A 12554-nucleotide genomic window follows, 5' to 3' on the forward strand; every position below is an offset into this window, starting at 1 on the left:
GGCGATCTCTGGGTTCCTCTTCACGGGGCTGGGCATGTCAGGAACGTTTCTGCTGCCCGGCTGGGGTTTCTCCATCGGCAAGGTGCCCGCGCTGAGATGGCAGGTGCTTACACTTGGGTTTGCGTGGTTTCACAGACAGCTCAGTAGTAGCTTTCAGCTAAAGCGTTGATCAATGACGAGCGTCTGAAGCGAAGAACCCATTCACCAAGAGCGTCTTCGACAGCGATGTGGAGAACTCTTCACTGGAACACACAGGGGAGCGGTAAGCCTCTCGGTGCAGGCGCTGAGCACAGGCGATGAGTCGTCCTTTTCGCGTCTTGCTGAAATGTTCCATCCACTGTAAGTGTATATCGACAGCGAAGCAGAGAGGGTTCCAAGATGAAGACAATGTTTGCAGTCTTGAAGGAAAAAAATTCTAAAGAGAAATGGTGACTGAGCACCTGCTTATATAGACCAGCTGCGCACTTAAAGGGGTGGGGCTCAGACACCATTGCCAGTCTGAAGATTGGCGTGATTGTATAAAGGTATCAACAAGGTTGTGTAGAAGGACACTCCCCATAGTGCTTACAGCAATATCACGTTCCCTTCATCTTGGGGAACCGAGGTTACATGTGTAACTGGAGATGATTTCAGTTAAAGAAACAGTTCAACCCAAAATGAAAAGTCTGTCATCATTTACTCACCCTCCTGTTATTAAAACCTGAATTACCTAAAGATATGTTACATGGCTGAATGTTAGGACTGATGGCAATAACCATTCACTTTCACTGAATGAAAACATATGCAGTGAAAGTGGATGGTAACTGACAGTAACATTCTGTCTAACATTTCCTTTTGTGTTCAATAGAAAAAATAAAGTCATGATTAGTACATGATGAAAAAATGTTAATTTTTTAGTGAACTATCACTTTAAACACCCCAAATACAAAAACACCTTAAAAATCCTGCTAGTTGGTTTCAGATTGATTTTTTCTTTATCAGAACATGTCATTTCACTTTTAAAATTAAGTCACATTACAGCTCAGCTCAGCTGTACTTTCATTTATAGTTTGTCCTGGATTCCTCTCTCTCTGGTGGGTCAGACTTTAAACACCTAACACGTGACGGATGTCAGATTCTGAATGGCGAGATTGTGGATGATCATGAGTGTTCACTTCAGGCCTTCATCGGTGCTCTTGAACATTAAAATGGCATTGTGAATCTTCAGTGCAGGTCCAAGCTTTATATTCATGATCTTCACAATGTCATTTTGAGTGAGCAGAAGGAATGCTTCTCCATCCATCATCTGCAGAGGAACATGATGCTTTACTGACAAGCTTTACAAGTCTAAAGACCAACGTGTCACAACCAGTGGTGTAGTGGTGACTGAAGAGGTGGGCATAATGTAATGTTATCTTATATTACTATATACATAATGTGTTTTATAATGTGTTTTGTGTGTTTAGTATTTAGTATAGCTTTGTGTGTTTAGTATAGTGAAATTGTTTTTTTACAGTAAATTTACAGTGCAAATTATGACAACTTGTGCTGCTGGAACATCAGCAGTTCATAGTAAATACTGCAAATGTCCCGCCCCTTAGTGAAACGGAAAGTATAGACAGTGGGTAATATCCCATCTCAGCTGACTGGTTGCTCAGCTGAGTCAAACTGTTACCTCCTCCGCATCCCCCCTGGAATCTATGCCCCTGCATAGGTATCATCGCTCATTTTAGGTGAGCATACACAAAATCCGTAGAAAGATGGTGGTTATATGGCTTATGGGCTAGACTACACTATTGGTCACAACTATATAACTGAAAACATGTAAAAAAGGATGTGGCATACAACAATACACACAGAGCAATACATTATTCCAGCAATACTAGATAAAGGTGCTGTAAGCAACTTAAAATCTTTTCTTAAACAAGGGTTATTCAAAATATTTAGTAACAATTGGAAAGAAGCAATGTTTCAGAAAGTATGGAGTGAAAATTCAGTTCATACTTTGGAATTTGGCTGAGAATGCTTGAAATATCATGTATAAATAACTTATTTATAAATGTATGAAACTAAAGCTTGTTGCTTACTTCGTCTTTAAAAATTTGAGCTTGTTCCTCACAACCAATGAGATTACTGACTGTAGCACTTCTCAGTGGAAGGAGGAGGCGAGAAGCAGATTTCCTGGTTCAGGTAGGCGTTTTTATTTTTCTCACTGCAGCACATACACACTCGCAGAGCTTTATGTTGTTGGAAAATACAGTCTAAAAATATCCACAAACTAGCTTACACAATAAACTCTCAGCTTTGCAATTTTAATAACTTATAACTTCATCGTCCATGCCCAGGCCCTCTCTCTCGTCTGAGTGCTGCGTGGCCCTATTTATGCCGCTCTCCCCATGCTCACTGAAATTAGAGACAGGTGTTAGACATAATTTAGCTCAGGTGTAAGCGCCCTTACCGCTTTCTCTCTCTCCGGAGAGATGCTTGACCACGCCCCCGCTGCCACATATCCCCACCGCCCGACTCAGGCCGGGGGTGGCATCCGGCCTGCCTACCACTCCCCCCCCATTCCTGGAAAGGAAGTCGGCGACAGCCATCTGCGCCCCCGGTCTGTGGACCACCTTGAAATTAAACGGCTGAAAAGCCAGATACCAACGGGTGATCCGGGCATTAGTATCTTTCATGCGGTGGAGCCATTGGAGTGGGGCGTGATCCGAGCAGAGGGTGAAGGCCCGCACCAGCAGGTAGTATCGGAGTGTGAGGACCGCCCACTTGATGGCGAGACACTCCTTTTCCACGGTGCTGTACTTAGTTTCCCTTAACGAGAGCTTACGGCTAATGTACAGCACCGGGCGCTCCTCCCCCTCCACCACCTGCGAGAGTACGGCCCCCAGCCCCCTGTCTGAAGCATCTGTCTGTAAAACAAAAGGGAGAGAGAAGTCAGGTGAATGTAAAAGCGGCCCCCCGCAAAGTGCAGCTTTAACTTGCGTGAACGCCCGTTGACACTGCTCCGTCCACTGGACCGGATCTGGAGCTCCCTTTTTAGTGAGATCAGTCAGCGGGCTGGTGACGTCCGAATAATTAGGTACGAACCTTCTATAATAGCCAGCCAGCCCCAGGAACTGTCTCACCCCCTTTTTGGTCTTGGGTCTCGGGCAGGTCGCAATCGCCGCTGTCTTGTCAATTTGGGGACGCACCTGCCCATGGCCCAAGTGGAACCCCAGATACCGTACCTCCACCCATCCAATCGCGCACTTCTTCGGATTCGCTGTGAGTCCCGCTCGGCGCAGCGATCTCAGAACCGCCCTCAGATGTTGCATCATTGCCAATCATTGCTATAAATAATGATGTCATCTAAATAGGCAGCGGCGTAAGCTGAATGTGGTCTGACGATTCGGTCCATGAGATGCTGAAACGTAGCCGGGGCTCCAAACAAACCGAACGGAAGAGTCACAAATTGGTGTAATCCAAACAGTGTGGAGAAGGCGGTTTTCTCACTTTTAGCTTTAAATTGATGTCAAGGGGATCTGCCAATAACCCTTCGTCAAATCCAATGTCGAATAAAAACGAGCAGTGCCCAACCGATCGAGCAACTCATCAACGCGAGGCATTGGATATGCATCAAATTTAGACACCGCGTTGACTTTTCTATAATCCACACAGAATCGCACAGACCCGTCGCTCTTAGGCACTAGAACAACAGGGCTGGACCAGTCACTGTGGGATTCTTCTATTACCCACATATCAAGCTTCGCATCCAATTCTTCCCAAACGATTTTCTTCTTGTGTTCGGGTAATCGATAGGGGCGGCTTGGGTACGTACCACGACCCCCGGCTTGGTCTCGATGTGGTGATGGATGAGGTTTGTACGTCCCGGTAGAGGGGAGAACACATCTGCAAACTCCTGTTGCAACCTAGCAACCTCCGCGAGTTGGCTCGGTGAGAGGTGGTCTCCGCAAATGACCGGGGTGAACTGATTATGTTTTGAACTCACCTCCGGTCCGAGCTCCGCCTTCTCGGGAACTACCGTAGCCAATGTCACGGGAACCGCCTCCCTCCACAATTTCAGGAGATTGAGGTGGTATATTTGACGTGCGTCCCCTCTATCCGTTTGTTTAACCTCATAATCGAGATCTCCCACTCGTCGTGTGACCTCAAAGGGTCCTTGCCACTTGGCGAGTAATTTAGAGCTCGATGTGGGAAGCAATACAAGCACTTTATCTCCCGGTGGAAATTCCCTTAGCTGAGTTCCCCTGTCATACAGTCGGCGCTGTCGTTCTTGAGCTTGGAGCAAATTCTCCTGTGTTAGTTGCCCCAAGGTGTGGAGTTTTGCTCTAAGATCAAGAACGTACTGAATTTCATTTTTACTGTTTGAAGGTCCTTCCTCCCAGGCCTCTCGCAATACATCAAGCACGCCGCATGGGCGTCGCCCATACAGCAGCTTGAATGGGGAGAAGCCAGTGGAGGCTTGCAGGACCTCTCGTACTGCAAATAACAGGGGGTCGAGCCATTTATCCCAATTTCTAGCATCATCATGCACGAACTTACGAATCATGTTTTTGAGGGTTTTATTAAATCGTTCCACCAGGCCATCCGTTTGCGGATGGTATACACTGGTGCGAATCGATTTAATATTTAACAACTCATACAGTTCGCGTAGTGTCCGTGACATAAATGTTGTGCCCTGATCGGTGAGGATTTCTTTCGGAATCCCCACCCGGGAGATTATTTTGAAGAGTGCCTCCGCAACACTGCATGCTGAGATGTTGCGAAGAGGCACTGCTTCCGGATATCGCGTTGCATAGTCCACTAGGACCAATACAAAGCGATGTCCGCGTGCTGACCATTCTAATGGCCCGACGAGGTCCATTCCAATTCTCTCAAAGGGGACCTCGATCAGAGGGAGAGGGCGCAATGGCGCTTTTGGGGTGGCCAGTGGGTTAACCAGCTGGCATTCGCGGCATGCTGCACACCACCTGTGGACATCGCTGCCAATGCCCAGCCAATAGAAACGGGCTATTAGACGGTTCAGTGTTTTCCTTTCTCCTAGGTGACCCGCCATGGGATTATAATGAGCCGCCTGGAATAGCATTTCCCGACGGCTCCTTGGAATCAAAAGTTGGGTTGTATCCTCTTTGGTCCGAGTGTCCTGTGTCACTCTATACAACCGCTCATTTATAATTGCAAAATAGGGGTATGAAAGGGCGATGTCAGGCTGGAGTCGTTGACCATCGATGACTCTCACTTGGTCAAAGGCGTGTTTGAGGGTTTCGTCTCACGACTGCTCCAAAGGGAAATCCCCGTCAGGGAATTCCCTGAGAAGGGGAGGGGCTGCAGCCTCTCCCCCTCTCTCGTCATTATGACGGGGAGCTGTCGAGGAAGGCCCCGGCTCCGCCTCCCCTGCCAGAGCATCACACATCACACATCTCCCTATTTTCGTACAGGACCCATCCGCGCGAATTCCCTTTAATAAAACTCTAAAATCAGGCCAATCAGTCCCCAAAATCAGCGGATGGGTGAGGCGGGAACTAACCGCGGCCTCCACTCTATGCTTTTTCCCCCGAAATTTAATCGTCAGGGTCACCACCGGATACTTGTGAATATCCCCGTGTACACATTTCACCTTCACCGTTTTAGTTATGACCAATGCCTCGGGTTGAACCAGGCGTTGGTGGATAGTGGTTTGATTACTTGTGGTTTTAGACAAGATTAAATGAAGTGATTACCTCCTCTGTAGTCCAGGTAGTGACTTGACTGGCATGTATTCCTGCAACACCAGGCAGTAACTTACAGTGTTGCTCCTAGCAGAGAGAGAGAGTGAGGTCAGAGTTGGATGTGAACGCCGTCATGAAGAGCGATGAGTACAATCCCTCAGACACCAGATCTGAAACACATCACATTTACGTGCACATAATTTTTAGATTAATATCAACATTGTGCTTAAGCTTCTGTTCTGAAAAAGACGTTTACATGCTTCAGTTATTAAAATATTCCTGTATATATGTAATCAACATATTCTGAAAAAACTAATACATGCCTAGTCTTTTCCTGCTGTTCTTTTCTGGAAATACTGGAGATGTTAAATCTCAACCATTTTCTTTTCCCTACAAAAGTATGTTTTTGTTTTTTGCTTGAATTTTCACAACTGAGCACAGAAGCCATAGCCCAGCTACACACCATCAGGATTTTCCAACTGAAGGGAGGGAAAGCGTATCTCTCGTCCCATAACAGCGAATAATCAGGAGCTGCGGCAATGCTACACAGCAGCTCCTTCCCTCCTTTAAGGGAATCAGGGTTACATAGTAATCAAGACGTTCCCTTTCAAGAAGGTAAATTCGACGCTGCATCAGAAGTTGATGCTCTGGGAGCCGTATACCATGACACTATAGCGCTGATGCATAATGCCTACTACCCATTGCAGGGTAGTCAAAAGCATTGCTGTAGCCACACCTTCATATTGAAATATAGGAAGGGAAGTGGGAACAATAAATCAACGGCTGTATATCAAGACAGAGACACTAGCCATGCTGTGTAGTAGATCAAACAACCAATGAGATTAATGACAGAGCCAAAGACCTGTGAATGAATCAGAAATTACATACTCTTAAAAGTGAGCATGGACAGTTGTTACCTTAAGGAGCTATTTTTACCTGACATGACTTGTAAAAAGGACTTTTGTTGGTGTAATCTAATGTAGTCAGGTTAAGTCATTCATATTAAATAATATATTTTACATTAATAAAACCAATTAACCCTCAAAGTCCCAAGTTTAGAGATTGACAATTTACGGTATTTTCTTTTTCCTCCTTAAAGGAGACCTATTATTGCCCTTTTTACAAGATGTAATGTAAGTCTCAGGTGTCCCCAGAATTTGTCTATGAAGTTTCAGCTCAATATACCCCACGGATCATTTATTATACCATGTTGTAAATGCCTCTTTTTGGGTGGAATTAAAAACACGTTGTTTTTGTGTGTGTCTCTTTAAATGCAAATGAGCTGCTGCTCCCCGCCCCTTTCCGTAAAAATAACGACATAGCTCTGGTCTTTGTGAATACAATCAGAGACAATGGTAACTTTAGCTGCATTAGCCATGGAATCAACTAACAAGCACATTCGGAAAGGCAATTTGCAAACATCCACAAAATATAAAGTGCGATACTTACATCTTCAGGATATAAAGCTGGAACACGAACAGTTGGTATTGATCCATGCTTGAGAATCACATTTTTGGAAAATCCTGCTTTATACTGACCCTCATTCACAAAGCAGTCTGGTGTAAATTGATTTGCACAAACATACAAAAATTATGGTATGTTTTGGGGCACATTTGCTTCAAAAATAAAACTTGTCCACTGCGTCTTCAGTGGCTCTGATGCCGGGAGTACATGAAGACTCTTATGTTCACTTTTACAGCCAACAACAGAACACTTATGACGCTTACGAAGCTGAGACATTATTCTTCTCACCGTAGCTGCTCCAGTGCGGAAACAAATGGCGGACTGTGTGTTGATCACTCAGGGGAGGATCTATGATAATAGGGTGGAGTCCGTCACCAGTCGTGGGCGAGGCCTGCTCTAACGTGACGTCACGTTAGAGCAGAAATGAAAACCAATCACTTTGAGACACTGTTTTAAATTAATAGAAATATAAGAAAGAGGAGTGGGTGGACTTTTAACATTGTAGGGTGGTTGTGTACACACACTGCCGACTCACATTTATGTTCAAACACCATGTAAAAGTGAATTTTGCATAATAGGTCCCCTTTAATAATGTTTTAAGGAACCACTGATTAAAAAAATATAGATTAAGTATATTTTGTTTTGGGGTGGGTTTTGTGGATTACACATGCTGTGTACACATGCTGTCTCACCTATTCCTGGTTAGCAGAATAAAATAATATAGGCCTTTACTGGACATTCTTCTTGTACACACAGCAGGCACTGTATTAAGCACCACCTAAAAATCTTAAGGCTAAAAGTAGCTCCTAATGTGGAAATTTAAGAGCAACTCTTAAAAATTAAGAGTGTGTCACTCTTTTAATTTTAGGACAAGTAAAATTTTAATCTAAGAGTACTTCATGAAGCATTTTAACACTAAAAGAAGCTCTTAAACCCACAACACCTTAAGGCCTTTGTACACCAAACGCGAATATGCAATTTCTCACGGCAATCAACATTTTGAATTGAAACAATAGATTCCTAATGAGCCATTCTCATCTTCATCTGACAAAGAAATGCCTAGACCAATAATATATAAGCTTTAGATCATGTGTCGGAAGACGTTGTGGTTACCAGAACCAGAGCAACAGGTGGCACTAAAGCATAGAAAGCTATTTTGACCACCGACATTAAACTGTGAAGTTACTTGAGAAAGAAACCCTGAATCCTGAGTGAAGATGTTTATTTCATCTGCATCAAACACTAAAATATTTTTTTCTCATATGTGTTCTCTTAACATGTAAATGGTATTGCTGAATCACTGCCTTGCACCCCCTTTAAAAATGATCTGATCTTATGTGGACTGTCTTCATAATTTATTCCATATTGCTGCATTATTTTGCCTTTGCATTTAATCTTACGTGAGTTCTCTTATATCTGTTTCACTTTTTAAATAAACAACTTTTGGGATCTTAAGTGTTATTCTTTGCCAAATATTAATAATATTAATACTGTTGCTGTGACTTGCAGTGCACTCTTTGTGTCGTTGAATACCAAAAAACAAAATTGTTATTGCTGTTCTATAATATTCATTAACAGCCTTGTCTGTCGGTAGCAGTATTAAAAGTATCTAATAATGGGTCACACTGAAGATGGGTTTTGTTGGGTGAGATCGCCAGCTTGCTCACTGGGGGTCTAAATACAAATATTATTTATATATTTATTTTAAGGTACAATTTACAATAAAAAATTTTTTTTATCAAACCGCACAACTAAGACTCTCGGACATTATAGAAATTACAGTCTTTTTCTGTTAAGCTGCTTAGAAATGTTGTGAAAAGTGCTATAAAACCAAAAAATGACTTGATTTCTTGCACTCTTGAAGCTTTCAAATTTCATCACATTTAATTAGTAACATGCAGGGTTTTGAGCAAATAAGTATATGTACATGGCAATAGTCCAAAAATTTTTAACAGTCATTATGAAAGTGCATTATGCAGTGATTTTAAACAAATGCACTTAACACAAGTGTATATATACACCATGTGTGACAGTGGCATATAATTAATATTGTTCACAATTTTTTACACTCTATTCCATCTAATCACCCTTCTGACTGTCTACATGATTATACTGTCAGTCAACTTGTCCAGCAGGTGAACTGAAATATTTTGTGAAGTGTCTCGAAAGTTTTCTTCCTTGTTGTGCAAATCAACAACACACTCGTCATCGCTGCTTCAGCTGGTAGAAAGATGTGTTGTATTTTTTTCGATCTGCTCGCAAGAGAACCGTTTGCTTTTCTTGTTTGTTTTGCGTCAAGTGGTTATTCCTTCTAACCCGGTGATGATAGGCAGAGGGTGGACCAGCTCAAAGGTGTGTTGAACCACCTACCATACCAGGGTAAAATTGCTTGCTGATTAGTGCCACCTATTGTAAAGGCGTGAATGTGCTAACGGCGAATATTCGTTTAACTTTCTATGGGAAAGGGCCATTCGCCTGTGATTTGCCTCTCATAATTGTGTCGCATTTGGTGTGAAAAGGGCTTTAGAAGTCACCCTAAGGAATTCAAAACCCCTAAGAGTTAATTGCAAACAATCCAACGCATGGCTGCTGCTGTCAGTTCACATGAAAAACAATGTATTAGAATATTAAGGTATCACCTGAATTGCAATAAAATCAATACATTTTAATAATATAACATTATAATATCATCAATATTATATTATTGACATTGACCCTTTAAAAAAAGGTGTTGCCTGAATCATGAGGGTGATTTTATTATTGTAAACTTAGTTAGAAATGCATTTACCTCTCCCATGAATTGAAACAAACACAATTATACCGGAGATAAAGGTTTTGACAACTCTGCGCTCCCTGGCCACAGGCAAAATGAAACTGAGTAGTGCGGATGAATTTGGAATTTCTGTTTTCCATCAGCAGAATCATCTATTAAACTATTGTGGGGCTACCCGGTGTTGCTGATACCATAGACAGGATGCACGCATGTTTCATTGCACAAAGACAGGAAGAAGTGTTCATCAATCAGAAAAATCAATCAATCAATCTATCTATCTTTCTAGTGTATATACTGCATATACACAGTACATACAGTATATATATATATATATATATATATATATATATATATATATATATATATATATATATATATATATCAGCTGAAGTCAGAAGTTTACATACACTTAGGCTGAAGTCATTAAAAAAAAAATTTTAACCACTCCACAGATTTAATATTAGCAAACTATAGTTTTGGCAAGTCATTTAGGACATCTACTTTGTGCATGACACAAGTAATTTTTCCAACAATTGCTTACAGACAGATTGTTTCACTTTTAATTGACTATCACAATTCCAGTGGGTCAGAAGTTTACACACACCAGCCTTTAAGCAGCTTGGAAAATTCCAGAAAATTATGTCAAGCCTTTAGACAATTAGCCAATTAGCTTCTGATAGGAGGTGTACTGAATTGGAGGGGTACCTGTGGATGTATTTTAAGGTCTATCTTCAAACTCAGTGCCTCTTTGCATGACATCATGGGAAAATCAAATGAAATCAGCCAAGACCTCAGAAAAAAAAAAATTGTAGACCTCCACAAATCTGGTTCATCCATGGGAGCAATTCCCAAATGCCTGAAGGTACCACGTTCATCTGTACAAACAACAGTACGCAAGTATAAACACCATGGGACCACGCAGCCATAATACCGCTCAGGAAGGAGATGCATTCTGTCTCCTAGAAATTAACTTAGTTTGGTGTGAAAAGTGCAAATCAATCCCAGAACAACAGCAAAGGACCTTGTGAAGATGCTGGAGGAAATAGGTAGACAAGTATCTATATCCACAGTAAAACGAGTCCTATATTGACATAACCTGAAAGGCTGCTCAGCAATGAAGAAGCCACTGCTCCAAAACCACCATAAAAAGCCAGACTACAGTTTGCAAGTGCACATGGGGACAAAGATCTTACTTTTTGGAGAAATGTCCTCTGGTCTGATGAAACAAAAATTGAACTGTTTGGCCATAATGACCATCGTTATGTTTGGAGGAAAAAGGGTGAGGCTTGCAAGCCGAAAAACATCATCCCAACCGTGAAGCATGGGGGTGGCAGCATCATGTTGTGGGGGTGCTTTGCTGCAGGAGGGACTGGTGCACTTCACAAAATAGATGGCATCATGAGGAAGAAAAATTATGTGGATATATTGAAGCAACATCTCAAGAAAGCAGCCAAGAAGTTAAAGCTTGGTCGCAAATGGGTCTTCCAAATGGACAATGACCCCAAGCATACCTCCAAAGTTGTGGCAAAATGGCTTAAGGACAACAAAGTAAAGGTATTGGAGTGGCCATCACAAAGCCCTGACCTCAATCCGAAAGAAGATTTGTGGGCAGACCTGAAAAAGCGTGTGCGATCAAGGAGGCCTACAAACCTGACTCAGTTACACCAGTTCTGTCTGGAGGAATGGACCAAAATTCCAGCAACTTACAGTGAGAACCTTGTGGAAGGCTACCTAAAATGTTTGACCCAAGTTAAACAATATAAAGGCAATGCTACCAAATACTAACAAAGTGTATGTAAACTTCTGACCCACTGGGAATGTGATGAAAGAAATAAAAGCTGAAATAAATCATTCTCTGTACTATTATTCTGAAATTTCACATTCTTAAAATAAAGTAGTGATCCTAACTGACCTAAGACAGGGAATGTTTTCTAGAATTAAATGTCAGGAATTGTGAAAACCTGAGTTTTAATATATTTGGCTAAGTTGTAAACTTCTGACTTCCACTGTGTGTGTGTGTGTGTGTGTGTGTATATATATATATATATACACTTTACTATTATTCTAAAATATATATATATATATATACACACACACACACACACACACACACACTACCGGTCAAATGTTTTGAAACACTTACTCATTCTTTATTATATTTTTTTTCCTTCACATTTTAGAATAATAGTAAAGTCATCAAAACTATGGAATAACATAAATAGAACTATGGGAATTATGTTGTGACTAAACAAAATCCAAAATAAATTATATTTTAGCATCTTCAAAGTAGTCACCCTTTGCCTAGAATTTGCAGACAGGTACTCTTGACATTTTCTCAACCAACTTCTTCTTGAGGTATCACTCTGGAATGCTTTTTAAACAGTACTGAAGGAGTTCCCATCTATGTTGGGCACTTATTGGCTGCTTTTCTTTATTATTTGGTCCAAGTCATCAATTTCAAAAACTTTTTTTTTATTTTTTTTTTTATTTTTATTTTTATAATTAAATAAAATAATATGGTGGCACAATTATATTTTTGTCTACAAAACTAATTTCAAACATCTAAGCATACATCTTCAGATCAAAAGATTTTTAAGATCATGAGAAAAATTTCAGTCAAGTGT

General features: G+C 41.5%; 1 pseudogene; it reads right to left on the reverse strand.

Moving 5' to 3' along the window:
• Positions 1–1150: 1150 nt before the first annotated feature.
• LOC127419661 (lethal(3)malignant brain tumor-like protein 1) overlaps positions 1151–12554 on the reverse strand; it is a 58319-nt pseudogene continuing 46915 nt past the window's right edge.

This window comes from Myxocyprinus asiaticus, chromosome 29 (assembly GCF_019703515.2).
Source record: "Myxocyprinus asiaticus isolate MX2 ecotype Aquarium Trade chromosome 29, UBuf_Myxa_2, whole genome shotgun sequence".
NCBI lineage: Eukaryota > Metazoa > Chordata > Actinopteri > Cypriniformes > Catostomidae > Myxocyprinus > Myxocyprinus asiaticus.